Consider the following 18865-nt stretch of genomic DNA (forward strand, 5'->3'; position numbering starts at 1 on the left):
GATGATTTTCATTGCACAGACTTTAACTGAGAACCTAGTTTGTTCACTGAAAAATTTCTTTGTGTTTTTCTTTTCTTTATAGACTAAAACCCCACCAGATTTTCCAACTTAATTGTTATCTTCTCTTGAAATCTCTCTCTAGTTCCTGAGCTCGAATTAATGGATATCTTCCTTCTGGAATTTAGAACCAAACTTGCCTGTAGTTGAATATGATGCTCTCATTTCCTCGCAGTGCTCACTGAAGTAAAGGCTTATGGTATCTGAATGCCAATAGAAATGAAGGGAGGGAGGGAGGAAGATGCATTTCTATTAACTCAAATATATAGTTGTTAAGAAAATATTTATATAATTTATAATTCAGAAACCCTTTAACTTTAGTACTGAAAGTATCATTTTAATATTCTCACCTATTCTTTAGTGTGAAGCTTATCAAAATTCTTTGATAATTTTTAGATGCAAACTGAAGCCTGATAAATCCAAATCAACTCTCTTTTACATCCTGATTTTTTTTTTTATGGAGGACAAAGCCTTTATTTTTTTTAACTTCTTTTCTTTGAAATTCAGATCCCCAGTTCCCCCCAATATTTTTTTTTTCTCTTATTTACAGGATTCCACCCTAGCAATTGTATTTCCTTTCTCTCAAACACTGTACCACTCTCCCAGCCCTGGCCAGGGTTTTCATATTGGCTTCCTTTCTTGGTCTTATATTCATAAGGCTGATGTTCATTTATACCAACAAACTCAGGTTATCTTCTTAATGTGAAAAAATATCATTTATGGCTAAAGCCCTGGATGTCTTACAAATACTTCAAATACAACATGTTCGAGACTGAATGTATTGGCTTTCCTGCCAAGACTGCTCTTTCTGTATCCCATCTTGGTTAATGGAGCGACCATCATCCACCCAGACTCTGAAACCACATGGCTCTGTGTCTTCCACAGTTTCTCCCCTGCCTTAACCCTTCACACCCAGTCACCACACCTGTCAATCCTGACTCCAAAAATGTCTTTCAACCCTACCTCTCCTCTAGCACCCTCAGCATCTTCTACATGAATTCATTTTCACCAGCTTTGCATGCTATAGGCTCATTTTCTGCAATGTCACAGGCATCCTCTTCCTTAAGATAAATATACAAAACAAATAAGTGTGTGTGTGTGTGTGTGTGTGTGTGTGTGTGTGTGTTTCCTATCTCTCTCTTCGGTTCAGGAAAAGTCCTTTTTTCATTAATCATGGCATTCATTTATTCATAGTTTTGCTCATCTGAAGCTGACCTCCATCTTAATCCTCTACCACTCCAAGCCCCTCAATGCACCCCACCTTTAAAAGCACCACATCTTCTAAATATATAGCCTTCTTGAAATTTTTAAGCATAGCCTGTCTATTCACTCTCCCAAGCTCCTACGTATGCAGTTTCTCTGCCAGGCGTGCCTTTTCTTTGCCTGCTGAACTGCTCATCCTTGAAGTGTGAGTTCTATGACGATAGTCCTGGCTCTTAGAAGGCCCTATTTCTGTGCCCACAGAACGTGGGTTTCCCCCTGTTAAGAATAGTGTGATTGCTTTTTAAGTTACTTTCTCTCACCACCAACTTGCAAGCCTCCTCTGAACACAGTCTCTTTTAATTCTCAGTACTTGACAATTTGCCTCAAACTTAATTGTTATTAAATAAATAAAACTTTCATTTTGTTTAACATGAATTTTAATATTTTATTTTTTCTATGTCTATTCTGATATATAACTTATATTTAGTCCCTTTCATTGTGTTGTTAGCATAGATTTTATTCATAATTAAAGAGAGATGAATGAGGTCACTATACATACATGAAGAGGTGCCAAACCTTTTACATATATGTTAAATTCTCATCTTTTAGCTTCTTTCCCTAGTGAAAAAATTAACTAGAAAATTTTACTTATTCAGGGATTTTTTTTTTTTTCATTTATAAGCTCTTATCAGAAATACAATTTGTGCCAGAAACTGTGAGGAACAATTAGAGTGCATAACTTATTGTAATACCATTAAATATGAAGACCCATTGATTCAGTGCCAAGTGTTTTGCTAGTAAAGAAGTCAAGTAATGCCAAAATAGACATCAGTCATTCATCTCTCTCAAAGACCAATAAAGAGGATTGGAAGACATGGTCCCTAAACCTCTTAAAATTATCTTATATCCTGTTCATTAGTACCACTTTCTTATCCCTGGAATGTCTTATTCACTAACCTCAAAACTAACCAACTAACTAATTAACTCTCTCTCTTCCACCCCTTCTTTCTCTCCTATTTATCCTTTTTGACTGTCTGATTCTGCTGACCCTTAGATTTGCTGCACTAGCCTCATACTGTGTCTTCTCCATCTAAATTGTGTATTTCCTCTTCCTCTGTTTTTCTCCTGAGAATAAGCTCTTTTAAGCCTATTTTTCCTATTCCCATCTTTTCTTATAACTTTATAGTTCTATGTTCTTTATCAATTAGCCCAATTCTGCATCACAAAAGACCAGAAACTGGTCAGAAAATAAAAGAACTATGTTCAAATGAAAGGGTGTGATATAGAGAAGTTGAGTTATCTAAGTGAGCAAAACCACATGTTTTATATGTGTTTATTTTATTAAAATCAGAGGATAGAATAGTTTTGAACACACCTGTTAATAATCTTTATCTTATCAGTGATTAAGGTACCTCCTTTACACACTATAGTATAATGGGAAAAAGGAACATACTAAACCATCAACTATCATATTATATTAAAAATGCTATGATTGAATTATGTTCAGGGCTTTCTGAGGATACCTCTAAAGGCACCTGCTTTAGCCTTAGTTTAGGAAGAAACAGAGAAAAAAGTGTCAGAAAATGATTGCTGGTTGTGATGGATAATTTTAAAATGATCTATTTGTTTGGTCATTATATGCAAAACTGAGTTTGAACCTAGAAGGGAAATTAGATGATGGATTTAATAAGCTCAGGACTCATCATAAAAACATATTGATCGCTGATCGGCATTTTTAGTTCAGATCCTTACATTGGGGTTATTGGGAAGATGCCAACCTAGATGGATTATAACTTGCACAGTGTCCTTTTCAAATCTAAGAAACTTTTTTCTCTTTCTAGTGTAAGTTCCTGTGCCAAGTTGTCTCCTCATATTATCTTAAGAAAGATTGATTCCTAATACTACCTTTTGATGTGTCTTAAAACTAGTAAAGTATAAAACCCCTTCTTTTGAAATGTTACATAAAGCATGAAAGAACAATGATACTGAAGAAAGAAATGTAATAATAAGGTTGGGTATATTTGAGTAAAAATGTTTACACTAATAATTTAAACACACAAAAATGAAAAGACTTTACAACCTTTGTGAATAAAGTATCTCAATGTTTGACATGGTAGGGATATTAACATACAGGTCATGATCTTAAGTCATAAAAATTAAAATAATTTGAAGGTGTTGAGTTCTAGCATCTTAGAGAAATCTGAGGATTTCTACTGAAATTACTTGTACTCTTAATCCTCTCATAAAGAATAAAAAGGCATATCAATCATAATCACCTATGCATTTCTTAGAAATGATATTAAGCATAGGCAAAAGGAAGGCTCCTCTATTACAGTTAAAAATATAAATCCTAGTGTGAATGTTTTTAGGATTCTTTCATGCTGAGGAAAATGCTCTTGCTGAAGGATGTGATTACAGATTTAGGTTTAGATTCATCACTTTCAAACCAGCTTGAAATTCAAGCTGCTCATTAACACGTGGGTGAAACCTTTGGAGAAGTCAAATCATGGAAGAACATACATATGTTGTACTTGCTATGTCAGAGGCATTTTGTAATTAGCCTGGATTCATTTGACATACCCCTCTCTGCATTAGCAAGGTAGGATACTGATGAGACTCTCTGCATTCAGAAAATTGAAGAGAGAGCCAAAACCGGTTTGGCTCAGTGGATAGAGCGTCAGCCTGCGGACTGAAAGGTCCCAGGTTCGATTCCGGTCAAGGGCATGTAACTTGGTTGCGGGCACATCCCCAGTAGGAGGTGTGCAAGAGGCAGCTGATCGATGTTTCTCTCTCATCGATGTTTCTGACTATCTATCCCTCTTCCTTCCTCTCTGTAAAAAATCAATAAAATATATTTAAAAAAAAAAAAGAAAATTGAAGAGTGAGATGAAATGACTTTCAAATGACTCTTGTTTCATCTGGTCAATTCTTTTCTGAAGGCTAAACTCAATGTAGATCTCAATTCTATAGGTGGTGTTAGAATCATATGATAGAAACCTTATTTTCTCTTACTGCATTTTTGTTCTCTTCCTTAATTATAGAGTGAAATTGTTATTTTTACTGAAAGAACTACTCTTGTCTGAATGCTTTATATTATAATTTTTGCCCTACTCATTCTACTCCTATATTTCTCCTTTCCTAGAGAAACCACATTTTTACTGGACTGATTGGACTGAAAAGGCACGGCTGAATGAGGTAAGCCATTTGGAGCGTCGCCATTAACACCCACATAGATAACCCACAATCCTATGATGAAGCTAAATTTAATCAATCTGGCTTTACAATGTGGTCAGGTCACACCCTGCTGCTCTCCTTGGTCAGATCCTCATTAAGGACTGAGTTCAATAAAGCAAACAGTGCAGATGGGTAGAGCAATTACTAGTTTGGTCTGTTGGCCTCAAATTGGTCAGCAAGTTTGGCAGTGGCTACATGTACAGAAAATATATAAACAATTTCTTTGGGCCAGCTGGGCATTGTCAAGTAAAGGTGAGATTGTGCTGAGATGTAGTGGTACTGGGATTATCACCAGGAATTTGTCCACTTGTCTGAGAAGATGGAAACACTGGAGGCTACAGTGTCTCAGCATACTTCCTACCCATTTGTGGGGACAGAAGGCAGAACCCCCTCTCAGTCTGCTGAGCAGAAGCAGTCTAGAAACAACACATGCTAATAGAGTCTGAATCAAGGGAAACAAGAATGGATTGGGCAGCACCAGAATAAGGTGTAGATCCAGCATTGAGTACTGAATTCTTGGCCTTATTGTCTCTGGTTTTAAAATTGCTTTTCTAGGGTAAACTACATTACTTTTTTTTTTTTAAAGAAATAGGGGAACACATAGGTAAACTCTTAAAAATATTTATGCCCATTGGTCTGCTAATTCAGTTCAAGAGAACCTCTTTTAAGAAAACCATCAAACAGAAGTACTACTATTTATCTCTTTTTTTAAAAAAACTGTAACATTATTTATAATAATAAATCACTAGGGGGGAAAAAAACACAAAAAACAACTATTACCCAATGACTCAGAGCTTATTAAATAATGGCATAGGCACACAATGGAGTACTATGTAGTTGTTAAAATTATGATTTTGAGAAAAAAAAAATTATCCCTGTAGAAAATGTTGAGACACATGAAAAAGCAGTAGTCAACATTATCTATACTGGAGCATGAAATTGGATGGAAAGAAAATGTGGTCGTTTGTTGATTTTAGGATGCAGATGTATTTCTATTATAACATCTCTGAAAATCAGCTTGTGTCCTACAATTAATGGTATCTTCTAGGTATGATTGGAAATATTTTTTAGTGCTGCATAAAATAATGTTGCAGTTCTCTATCAATGGCATCTTAGATTTGGGAAAAAAAATCAGCATGCTAATATAATAATGTCAAATTTCACTACTCAGTGTATAACTGCACTTTTCCCACAATGAATATTTATTGTACAATTAGAAAGGAGACAGTTTTGTTTCAATCAATGACATAGACCATTCTCTATATCCTGACCCAGCAAAAATTTTGCTGGGTCAGGATTATTTACTCAACACCCAAACAAGTTTCTAGGATCTATCTGGGGTGAAAGATTCAGGTGGCACAAAATTAATTTTTTAGCAAATTTGTGTTTGGAAATCTAAAATACTTAGGTCTGTCTGTAGATTTCTCTGCCTGTCACCAACAGGAGTCCCTCACTCATCACAATTCACTCAGAGCTTTTGGTATGCTTATGCCTTCCCATCAATTTTTCCTCAAGTCTGAGCCCCTTTCTCCTGACCCATTTGGTCTGTTTTTCTTTACTACTACCTTCCACTAAAGCAGATAAAATATGCTAATGAATTCTCAATATGGGGCTGGAAGCTAAATGAGAAGGGTGTGGCTTGGAATTTGCAAAGCCTTAGGGTTGAACCTGCTTCTGCCCCTGGCTCACTGTGTGACTTGGGAAAGTCATCTCCCTGTAACCCAGTTTCCTCTTCTGTGAAATGGAGGTAATAATAGGAATTTCATATGGATATGGTACACATTTCATGAGCTAATGTGTGTAAAGCAAATAATACATGCTCATATGGCTAATAAAAGTTTATTTTCTCATTCCTTTTTAAATTGATATATGGTTCTTCCAAATACACACTACCTTCCTCTAAAAAGATTCTCATCAAGTCACACTTGATTTATTTCAAGGCCAGAAGACTTCCCGTGCTCTTTGCTAATGAGGAAACCTTACCAAGTACTTCTTCCACTTTCATGTAAAAACTCCTTCAGAGGCCTACAATTTCTGATTTATACCCTGCAATCACCTTTTCTCAATTATATTTTCCTATATAACCAAATTAACTCTCTTGAATTCTTGCCTGATTTCCACTCTGTTGAACCATTATCTTCTCTGTACTCTTATAAGGTTGTACAGGGAAGAGAATAGACAGAAAAGTGTGTTAGTTTAGCAATAAGGTCTAGTAAGAAGTAGAGTGGTGGGGTAGGCAAGATTAATAAAAGAAAAATGGGTTTTCTTCTTTTATTTTTAATTAAATTTATTATAGTAGCATTTGTTAATAACATCATATAAGTTTCAAGTGTAAAACTTTATAATACAATATCTGTCTACTCCTTTGTGTACTAACCACCCAAAATTTAGTCTCCTTCTATCACCATATATTTGATCCACTTTGCTCTCTTCATCCACCCCCCACCCACTTCCCCTCTGGCAACCACCATTCTGTGTCTATTATGAGTTTGTTTTATTTGATCATTTGTTGCTTTTTGTTTTATATCCCACATATGAGTAAAATCATATGATTCTTGTCCTTTTCTATCTGTCAACATCCACCGATGTTGTCACAAATGGTAATATCTCATCTTGTTTTTTTTTGTTTTTTTTTTTTTGACTGATTAGTTTGATCTATGGTTAAATAAAGAAGGTGTGGTACATATACACAGCAAAATGCTACCTAGCCATAAGAAGCAGATTCTTTCTAAGGGACTCAAGTACAGTCTCTGGGTCTTGGAGGGCTGACATGAGAGCTTATGGTAATACTACCACTTCTCTGTATCACTTTTCAAGGCCATGGTAATGACTGCAATTGTTATTCTCTGGGAACTTTTTCATTGATCCCAACTCCTTAGCCTTTCTGATCTCCAATTTTCTTAAGCTAATTCTAGTCAACAGTTAGTTTTCTTATCTACCTCTTGCATGCCCCACCACTAGGGATTGAGCCTGCAACCTGGGCCTGTGCTCTGACCAGTAATCCAACCATGACCTCCTGGTTCATAGGTCAGTCCTAAACTACTGAGCCACACCAGACTGGGACAGTCCTCACCTTCTTTTCATGTTCCTTCTTTCCCATGTTGGTTTTAATGGTTTACATGGTAACCTGGCTTTCCCTCTACCAAACCAATCTGATTAAACTCCACATTTCCTTTTAATTTGCTCAAAGTTATTCCTTATATTCAGCCTCTAAAATTTTTCAAGTTGACCTTCAGATCTCCTTATTATTAAGTTAGGCATCACTTTGTCCATTCATCCTCTCAAATTTGCCCTCAGTCTCCGATTGAACTTGGGTGAAAACTTGCTAGCTTGGGAATCAGGAGAGCATAGCTCTCGCTCTCTCCAGAAGGAAATCGACAACTCAAATAACATTGAATGTATAAAAATTAAATCACAATATTCCAAGTTACCTTTTATCTGGAAGGCTGCATGGTTTTATACCAGGAGTGTCATGGTGCTGTACCACAAGGAATTCCATTTTCAAATCAAGCTCTTTCCTTCCAAAAGGGGTTTATAACTCTTTAATAATCAGCATTATTGAAAAATGCTGATTCCATAGGGTGAACCAAACCACATGACAAGCATCACAAAGGATTTCACAATAATGAAGGATTAAGTCTGCAAAAACAAACAAAAAAACTAACACACAGAAAAAAATGCAAGTTTAGAAATAAGGTCCTCTAGTAAGAGGCAGACATCCTAAAATAGACAAGAGGGGCAAAAAAAAGTGGGTAACAAAGGAATGAAATGCCTTTTCTCCTTAGAGTAGATTTACTCCCACAACCACAGATGGTTCAGGATTATCGCTAAATGCTTTAATGAGAAGGAATTGGAATTTAGTAATAGAGCCTGTTGGATAGGCTGCAGACAAGCCTCGTGTTTTACTTATAGCCTGTTCTAGAGAGCCAACATTCTTTAAGTGAAGTCAAGCCAAAAAAACAATAGTAGAAAATGTTATCATTTTCATGGCATATATGCCATGAAAATGATAACATTTTTTACTACTTACCCTCCTCTGCAGCAGACACTATAATTTCTATTATTTATTTATTTATTTATTTATTTATTTATTTATTTATTTATTTATTTATTTTTAGTGAGGCTCAGAGAGTTAAATTAGCTTGATAAAAGCTCCTAATCTAGTAGCAAATAACTTTGGGGTTTGAATGCAGTTGTATTTGACAGGACATACTGAGCTCTTAACCAGAGGTCCCTGGCCTTGCATAAGGACTGGCTGTGAAGAGTGAAGATAGGATTTACTTGGGATGATTAGGCAGAGTAAGGGGCAGGGGGATAGGGGTGGAGTGGGGAGCTAGAAGCCTGCAGAGGTGGTAAGGGTGAAGGAGCTTAAGAAGTCATAGGAAGCAGTCCATTCCTGCCACCCATTCTTGCTTCCTCATTGCCTCTAACCATCTCTACCTCTGCCCAGTTCTATCTCCCTACCCTCAGCATTTGTCCCACGGAGGCCATACTAATCTCCCCTCAACTCTCACTGAGTAACAGTCTTGCATTTTTGTTATGTGGTAGATGTATCTCTGCCTGAAGACTCCCAAACACTCCTCTCTTTAAAGGAAAGCAGCTATGTATTGTTTGCTGCTTGAAATGAACTGTGATTGTGTTTACTTTTTGGGATTGAAACTAATCACATAAAAAATTACCTTTTTAAGGGAAGAAATATGTCAGCTCTCCCTTGCATTCAGCCATCCAAACTTCTCTGAGTCACAATGAACAACCTTGAGTGAGTCACTCTCAGGTTTCTTTCTCCTGCTTGTGCTGAACACTGGCAGTGAGAGAGGCCACTCCAAATATGGTTCATCACTCAAATAGTAAAGCCTTTTATGCTCTTTGCTTCTGTTCATTCTTTCTTTCCTTTTTAAATTATAAATTAGGGGGTGGAGGTGTGTTTTCTTTTCTCTCTTCAAGATAATGCATGACTTCTTCAAGGGGGAAATGTATGACTTAAAAAAACGCACAAAAAACCCTGTCAGTGGAGTAGTGGAGTAAACCCCATTTTCATTTGGCATGTGGCACCTGATACTCTGAGAAAGATGCTATCTTTACCATGGTTTCTTATAGAGGTGTATGTTTTTAAATATAGTGAAACAAGCTAGTCATTATTATTTAGAAGATGAAACAACATTTTTAATCCTCTTTCAACAGCCTTGATAATATATAATCAGCTGGCTTTTTTAAATCCAACACTGGTTGTGCCTCCTGAGATTTTTCTAGTAGATCAGCTAGTGCATAATTATGTTTTGCCCTTGAAACAGATGAAAAGAAGAATGGTAGTAAGTCAAGGTATAACACTGCAAGGAATGTAAAGATTGAATCATTTTCCAGAATATTGTCCTTTTGGAATACAATTAGCTAGTCACTTGAGAGTTTGTCTAACTTATTTATTTTTAAATTTTCTGATACTTAAGTGTGTAACATTCTTTAGGAAGCCTTCCTTGGCTATTTGGCCTCCTAGATCTAGATGCCCATCTTCTGAGCTCTCCTGTCCTGCAGTGAACTCCTATATGGAAAGATTCAATACATTGAATTGTAATTAAGCATCTGTCTCCCCAATTAGATACTGAACTCCTTGAGAGCAGCAGGCCACACCTTTTCCTCTTGTTATCTATTAGAACTGTGTGAGGCAGAGTAAATACTCAGTACATGGTTTTGGAAATTAACTGAACTGGCTGTGATGTACAACCAATGGTGGTGACACTTATCTGGAATGGCTTTCTTCCCTTCAGGGAGCTAAGAAAGGTTAGAGGCAAATTCCAACATACAAATAAAATGACGGATATGAAAAAAAGAACCTATGTAATTTCTTCCTTTCTTGAAAAGCTAAGAAAAAGTGCCAAAATATTGTAAGAACAAGTTAGTCCAAATATACTTATGTTTGAACAATTCAGATATATAGTAAGAATCAATTTTTTTTCTCTCACTATATCATTCCTGAACCAGAATGAAGAAAGTCATACAAATGAGGAGTTAATAAGGCCTTTAATTTCCAGAGGGGGATAAAAAATATCAAATAATAACAACCACAAAAACCCTTAGATGGTCATAGCATAATGATCTCAAACATTCTAATTGTACCCTCTGCTTTATTCTAAGCTTTAAAAATATTGTTGTGGAATCCAAATTCCTGGCCAAACAGTTGATCCATGATGCACAAACACTAGGACAAGATCTTACAGCAACAGTGATGCTTCCCTCTATTAGAATAGACTTTTACACTTTATGAACATTCTTACATATAATGTCTGTGTTCATCTTCATCAAAATCCTGTATGCTAGAAAGACCACACCCTGCCATCTTATCTCCATTTTACAGATGGCGAAATAAATACTGACTACCTCTCCTAGGATAATAAAGCTCTAACTATGTATAGAAATATAAAGCTAGAGTGCTCAACAGCAGTGATGAGCCAGCTATGAGGGATTCCATTATTATCAGGGTGGACCCTGCCATCTCAGTCATTCAATCCAACAGCAGGGCTTGATACAGATAAGCAAGATTTATATCTGACTTTTGTAATTTAAGACATGCAGCTGGAATTCTTGTAATTCAACAAGCATTTATTGAGCTCCTTCTATCAAGTAGGGTCATATTTCAGTGAAGATGGGAGAGGGAGAGAGAGATAGAATCATCAATGATTGATCTGCCTCCTGCACGCCCCACACCAGGGATTGATTCTGCAATCCAGGCATGTGCCTTGACCAGGAATCAAACTGTGACCTTCTGATTAATAGGTTGATGCTCAACTACTGAGTCATGCTGGCCGGGCAGGAAGAAAAGTTTTTATTTGAACTTCCCATAAAATCCTAAGCATCATTATGTCTACTTTTTTGCAATATGCACAAGATAGCAAAGCAAAAAGGTGTTGGAGCTGGAACTTGAAGCCAGTGCTGCCCAGCTCCCAGCCCACTTCATGACATCATCCTGCCTCCCTGAAGATGCAGCAGAGAATATTTCCTATGAACAAGTCTCTTTGGAGAACCTGGGTAGGTCTTTGAAGTAAAATATTCTTGAAGATTAAACACGATTACCAAGTAGTTGTTATTGTTAACTCGTAATTGAAAGCAAGCCTGAAGAGATGCTGCAAACTAGTGTCTTCTGACACAAAAGAAGTCTGCAGACCTGTGGTTGTGGTTCCAATTCTCACTTTGTAAACAGGCAGGCTTACCTGATTTGTTTCTTTCTTGCTTTTGTTTCTTTGAAATTGATGTCAGCTTCATTCATGGCAGGAAATTGGTTGTTTCATGGTATAAAAATCACACATTTGTCTTACCTGTTCAGCTGAATTTAAAATGACAGGTCTTGCCCTAACCGGTTTGGTTCAGTGGATAGAGCGTCGGCCTGCGGACTCAAGGGTCCCAGGTTTGATTCTGTTCAAGGGCATGTACCTTGGTTGCAGGCACATCCCCAGTGGGGAGTGTGTAGGATGCAGCTCATCAATGTTTCTCTCTCTCATCGATGTTTCTAACTCTCTAGCCCTCTCCCTTCCTCTCTGTAAAAAATCAATAAAAAATATTAAAAAAATAAAAATAAAATAAAATAAAATAAAATAAAATGACAGGACTTGCCTTGTGGGAATTTTATATAAATCGTATCTATCTGAAGATAGATTAATTATAAAGTTATTATAATGACAGGGTTCTTGCATGCTAACTACAGGGTATGATAATAGAAAGAATATGGGGATTCAGGATCCAGCTGTACTCATGGTTAAGCTTAAGTGACCTTGAAGAAGTAATTCCTTCCCTCTGAGCCTTGGTTTGTTTTTAAGTTAATACAAAGATCAGCTGAGATCTAAAGGACTATAAATAGGAGGTTGTATTATTATCATCATTATCCTTTTCATTAACAGAACAGTATTAGAAAAATATTTTGATAAAAGAAAAAACAATGTTTTCCCTTACTATAGTTATGAAAATTTAGATCAGTGTATCCACAGAAAGAAAGAAACAGCACTCAGCAAAATGCAAAAATCTGCTAAAGATTTCTGCAGGATCATAGGTCTCCACTTCCTCTCTCCTTCCTGTTTTTCATTACCTAAGGATTATCTTTTCCTTTATCCATTCCTTTCTGCTCTAATCCCTTCACCCAGCAGAAAAGCAAAGGATGGGGTTATTAGTCTTTTGTACTCCTTTCTGTTTCATAGGGGCATGGTGTGGAATAGGGGATGACTGCAGGGGCGAAGCTAGAATTTAACAAGCAGTTGACAAAGCCTCTCAGGACAGACTCAGAGATAAGAAAGAAGAATGTGAGGTAAATGCACTGTGATCCAGTATCTTAAAGGCCAGGGGTTGGCAGACCATAAAAGAAAGATCACAGACAGGACTGCACCTGTGGCTGGAGCCCTGCTTTCACAATGATAGAGAATGAAAGCTTTCAACCTTCATCATTTTCATTTAAAACAGGGCACATATCTCTTTATCTCATAGGGTATATGTAAGGATTATAGGAAACAGTGCATGTAAAATTGCATTGGAAGCTATACAGTTCTACACAAATTTTATTATTATTATTCCTGTTTACTTTACCTTCATCCTTGCTTTTCCAAATGTGGCTTATTGAAGCGTGGACTGGCACAATGGTTTGCCTGTACTGAAGGCTCACTACTTTTCAGTTCTGGTTCACAGTGCTTCACAGAAATTAACTTAATCATCACTTCTTAGCAAACTCTTCTTGCAGATCATTAACATGTTGCCCTGCACTCTTCGTTAAATATGACTTATCTTTTTTCTACCCTAAAAAATGTTTGTCTGTTTGTCTGTTATTTATGCAGGTCTAGACTGAAAGCTTGATCTATGCTAGATATTATGCTGAGTCCTGCAGGTCAAGTGAACTGGCCATTGGCAGTGCCAGCAAAGGGCATCAGGGAACACTGACTTCGCATGATAACGTTTTACACATATAATTTTCCTCCCTTCCTTCCTTCCTTCCTTCCTTCCTTCCTTCCTTCCTTCCTTCCTTCCTCCCTCCCTCCCTTCCTCCCTCCCTCCCTCCCTCCCTCTCTCCCTTCCTCCCTCCCTCTCTCTCCTCCTTCTTATCTTCCTCCTCCTCCTCCTCTTCTTCATCCTCCTCCTTCTTCTTCTCCTTCTCCTTCTCCTTCTCCTTCTCCTTCTCCTTCTCCTTCTCCTTCTCTTTCTCCTTCTCCTCCTCCTCCTCCTTTTCCTTCTCCCCCCCCTCTCTCTCTCACACACACACTTCATCCCTAAAATTGGGATGACATATCTACCTTATAAAGACTGTAAGGATTGCTTGAGACAATAGAAGGAAATTTCTTTCAGCAATTCATGGTCAGGAGCGGTTGCAGAATAAATGGAAGCAATTATGATACAAAAGAGGTGAAAGTAATTTAAATGCATTGAGCATAGTCTTTATGTCAGCCCCCTTCCAAAACATTGTGTGCATCTTAAAACATCACAAAATGCTTTTGTTGTCATTCTTCATCATCTTTATTTCCATAATGATCATCCTACTCAGTATATAATTCTTATATAATATGAGGAACCTAAGAAACAAAGGGGAGATTTAATTGATTCAGCTACTATGTGGCTGGATGTAACTCCATATCTATCTGTCTCTAATTCTCTTTGCTTTTCTCCTTCAAAAAAAGCTATCTATATAATAAAAGCCTAAGCGACCATTGTGGTGGAATGACCAGAATGACCAGTCACTATGATGCTCACTGACCACCAGGGGGCAGATGCTCAACGCAGGAGCTGTCCCCTGGTGGTCAGTGCACTCCCATAGGGGGAGCACTGCTCAGCCAGAAGCCAGGCTCACAGATGGCGAGCGCAGCAGCAGTGGTGGGAGCCTCTCCAGCCTCTGTAGCAGCGCTAAGGAGCAGTGAGCCAAGCAACAAGGAGCAGTGAGCAGGTGGGCCATAAAGAGCTAGGGGTCCCGGACTGCATGGGAAGTGGGCATAAGCCAGCAGTTGGACATCCCCTGAGGTGTCCCGGACTGTGAGAGGGTGCAGACCGAGATGAGGGACGCCCCCCAATGCATGAATTTTGTGCACTGGGCCTCTAGTCTGATAATAATATCACACAGAGTTGTGCCTCCTTTCTCTGGACACACTTTTGTCATTATCTTAATTTAATATTGCTATATTATATGTTTTGTATTAAGTTCATATGAATTTGGGTCAACTTCCTGCATGTTAGTCTAATCCCCCCAGTTAGATTTAAAGCATTTTGGGGGTCAGGAGTTTGTCTTATCTCTATAAGTATATACTATGTGCTCTGAATATCTATCTATGAATGGTGATGTGTCAATAACGTGGACTCACAATACCTGTTGAATAAATGGACCACTAGGTGAGGGTTGTGTTATGGCCCTGATATCAACCACTACTTGTAAACTATAGCTCTTTGGAATACCACCTTTGCAAACATTAGAATCATCTGAGAACAGATTGCTAGGCCCCATCTCCAGAAAGACCTCAGGAATTTGTCTTTTTAAAAAGAGCCTAGGGAATTGTTATGCTAGGGATTGGGGGCTTTGGAGGAACACTGTTAATGACCATGGCTGTAAAGAATGCATGTGTAGTATGTAATGTGCTCTTCCTAAATCATAAATTTCATTAATTTGTGAGTAGCTGGGAGGAGTTTTTTTTAAATCTTGTTCAAGTACTAGACTGTGAAATGTTGCAATAGCTATTTGCTAGCTTACTTTTGAAAACTGTTCCTTTATCGAAGGTAATGATGAGAGGTCTAGAAATAAAGTGAGAAATGGACTTCCTGAATTTTTCCAGTTTAAATTCTAGCCCACCTAATGATCAAAGGCAAAGACTGATTATTTCAGCTTGTCAGCCTGTCTGGCTATAGTGAGAGAGCACATCAGACAAGTCTAGATCCATACCGTGGTTTCATTACTTGTGACTTCAGCCCTCTTAGCCACAATGTTCTCAGCAGTGTTTACAAACTGAGGTCATAACATCGGTCTAATTAATATTGTGAGAATTAAAGAAAATGATGTATGTAAGCATGACCAGCACATGACTAGTGCTCAGAAAATCTTCAAACCAATAAAAATCCACTTAATATCTACATCTGTTCAGATTAAAGAACCAAGAACTTTCTAACTGCTTATCTGTTCAACTCCTGCTCATTAGTAGAATAAATTTGAAAATAATAAGTCATTTGAAAAGCTCAGTGTTAAAGCTATCTTAATTTTATTGAATCTGTCTATGAAAGCATCTTAAATACCAAAGAAAATGGGAAGATAACAAGCTACAAGAAATTTAAGGCATTATTAAATATCTTTAAGCTATTACATTTATTTCATATACTTTTCTTTGTTTTTTATACTAAAATCTTAAGTGATAAATAGAGAAACACAAATATATTTTTTAAATTATGTTTAAGTTCTAAAAAGGAAGAGGCTTTCTTATTAGAATAAACCATTTTCATCCTATATAATAAAAGCCTAATATGCTACGTGTCTGACTGTTCGACCATTCGACCAGTCATTATAACGCTCTTTAACCACCAGGGGGAAGACACTCTGACCAGTAGGTTAGCTTGCTGCTAGAGTCAAGCTAATGGGGACTGGGCGAGACACGCCCTGCAGCTCTCCCGCAGTCCCTCCCTGGCCCCAACCTTACACCTGTAGGGTCCCTCGGCCTGGCCTGTGCCCTCTCACAATCCGGAACCCCTCAGAGAATGTCAGAGAGCCAGTTTTGGCCTGATCCCCACAGGCCAGGCCAAGGGACACCACCAGTGCACGAATCTGTGCACCGGGCCTCTAGTATAACAATAAATGAGTTGCATATAAAATAATAAAATGTTAAGATTAGTGAAATAATATGATTAGAAACATGTGATATGTAATACAGTTGCATGTACTAAGCAATAAGACATAAGCAAAGCAAGTATTAAAGACATAAGCAAAGCAAGTATTATTTTATCTATTTTACAAATGAGAAAACCAAGGCTCAGAAACACAGAAATCATTAAATACAGGAGGCAAGACATGAATTCTGGTGAACAAGTCTCTTGTCCTTTTCATTAAAAAAAATCATGAAGATAATTATAGTATTTTAATTCTCTTCTTCTTTATTCCCCATGTACAATAAATAACCCAGAACAAGTATGGCTTTTCTTTTTTTTAAATTTCTTTATTGATTAAGGTGTTACATATGTGTCCTTATTCCCCCATTACCCCCCTATACCCCCACTCATGCCCTCACCCCCCTGTTGTCTGTGTCCATTGGTTAGGCTTATATGCATGCATACAAGTCCTTTGACTGATCTCTCTCCCTTACCCCCACCCTACCCTACCTTCCCTCTGTGGTTTGATGGTCTAATGGATGTTTCTCTGTCTATGGATCTGTTTTTGTTCATCAGTTTATATTGTTTATTATATTCCATAAATGAGTGAGATCATGTGATATTTATCTTTCTCTGACTGGCTTATTTCACTTAGCATAATGCTCTCCAGTTCCATCCATGCTGTTGCAAATGGTAAGAACTCCTTCTAGATACTTTTCGAAAGAAGATAGAAGGAAGGCCAAGAGGCTTATGAAAACATGCTCAAAGTCACTAATCATCCAAGAGATGCAAATCAAAATGGCAATGAGGTACCATCTCACACCTGTCAGAATGGCTACCATCAACAAATCAACAAACTACAACTGCTGACGAGGATGCAGAGAAAAAGGAACCCTCGTGCACTGCTGGTGGGAATGCAGACTGGTGCAGCCACTGTGGAGAACAGTATGGAGTTACCTCAAAAAACTAAAAATGGAACTCCCATTTGACCCAGTGATCCCACTTCTAGGAATATATCCCAAGAAACTAGAAATACCAATTAGAAAGGATATATCTATCCCTATGTTCATAGCAGCACAATTTACAATATCTAAGATTTGAAAACCCATCAGCAGATGACTGGATTAAAAAAACTGTGGTACATCTACACAATGGAATACTACACTGCAGTAAAAAAAAAAAGTACGGCTTTTCAAAGAATTTATTATAAAGCTTTCACAAAGAAAATACTAGTAATGTAGAATATTTTTTCTAAAAAAAATGAGTATTAATTATGAGGCCAGTCCTATAAAAACCTTAAGTAAAGACCAAGGCGAAAGAATGAAATTCAGTGATTGCCTATTCTGGGTTAGCCACTACATGCATAGACTTTTTTGTTTAATTCTCATACAGAGTCATCACATCTTATACTGATTTTACAGATGGATAAACTCAGGTACAGAGACTATCTTACCCAAGTAGATCCAAGGCTAAAAAGAGACAAGGTCTAACTTGGAAATTTGATTCCTATGCACAAGCCTCCTGCCTCCCAGGAGGAGGACAACTGAGTTGTCAGGTTGACATTTCCTTCTCCCATATCCCCTTTCCAAAAGCAGTAGTGCTTCAAATATGTATCAGCTCAAGGTTATTCTGTCTAATAAAGAAAATGGAGCCGAAACCGGTTTGGCTCAGTGGATAGAGCGTTGGCCTGCGGACTGAAGGGTCCCGGGTTCAATTCCGGTCAAGGGCATGTACCTTGGTTGCGGGCACATCCTCAGTGGGAGGTGTGCAGGAGGCAGCTGATCGATGTTTCTCTCTCATCGATGTTTCTAGCTCTCTATTCCTCTCCCTTCCTCTCTGTGAAATATCAATAAAAAATATATATATAGAAAATGGAGAAAGAATCAGTTCTAAAAAAGAAACCATACAGATTATGGGTAGAGAATGCATTCTGTGAAAACTGGTTAAAGTCCCATTATCTTCCAGAAAGGCAAATGACTCATTCTAGTTGTAAATGGTTAAATCTAGGAAGGGCTTTGAGGAAAACACTATTACTTTTAAGGGTAATTGATTCACTAATCCCCAAAGGAAGAACATTCTCATTTTTTTAAAATATTTTTTATTGATTTTTTACAGAGAGGAAGGGAGAGGGAGAGAGAGTTAGAAACATTGATGAGAGAGAAACATCGATCAGCTGCCTACTGCACACCTCCTACTGGGGATGTGCCCGCAACCAAGGCACATGCCCTTGACCAGAATCAAACCTGGGACCCTTGAGTCCGCAGGCGGATGCTCTATCCACTGAGCCAAACATGTTAGGGCCATTCTCAATTTTAAACCCTCCAGAAATCTTTGAGTGGCTCTGTAAACTAATACCTGAGTACCATGTAGAGAATCTCCATGGAAATTGACAAGTGAGCTGGCCCCTGGGAACACTGTGTAGCCATTATCTGAGACTGCTGAAACTCCAGCTAAGAAAGGGGGCAGTCAGAGCTTCTCCAAGCTTTCCCTATATTCTTTGGGTTTGCTTTGGAATCATTTTAACATTTTATTCTGTCCCAGAAGTGTGGCATAGTGAGAGAGTCATAGTTTT

At 37.7% G+C, this 18865-nt stretch overlaps 1 protein-coding gene across 1 annotated transcript in view; it reads left to right on the forward strand.

Annotated features, from left to right (window-relative positions):
• TENM4 (teneurin transmembrane protein 4) overlaps positions 1-18865 on the forward strand; it is a 2454724-nt gene that overhangs the window by 697254 nt on the left and 1738605 nt on the right. The window contains exon 3 of the mRNA XM_080687404.1: positions 4403-4455. The gene's annotated coding sequence lies outside the window, so the exon portion shown is untranslated. The remainder of the gene's footprint in view (positions 1-4402; positions 4456-18865) is intronic.

The sequence above is a fragment of the Plecotus auritus genome (genome assembly GCF_963455305.1).
Source record: "Plecotus auritus genome assembly, chromosome: 9".
In the NCBI taxonomy this organism is placed as follows: domain Eukaryota; kingdom Metazoa; phylum Chordata; class Mammalia; order Chiroptera; family Vespertilionidae; genus Plecotus; species Plecotus auritus.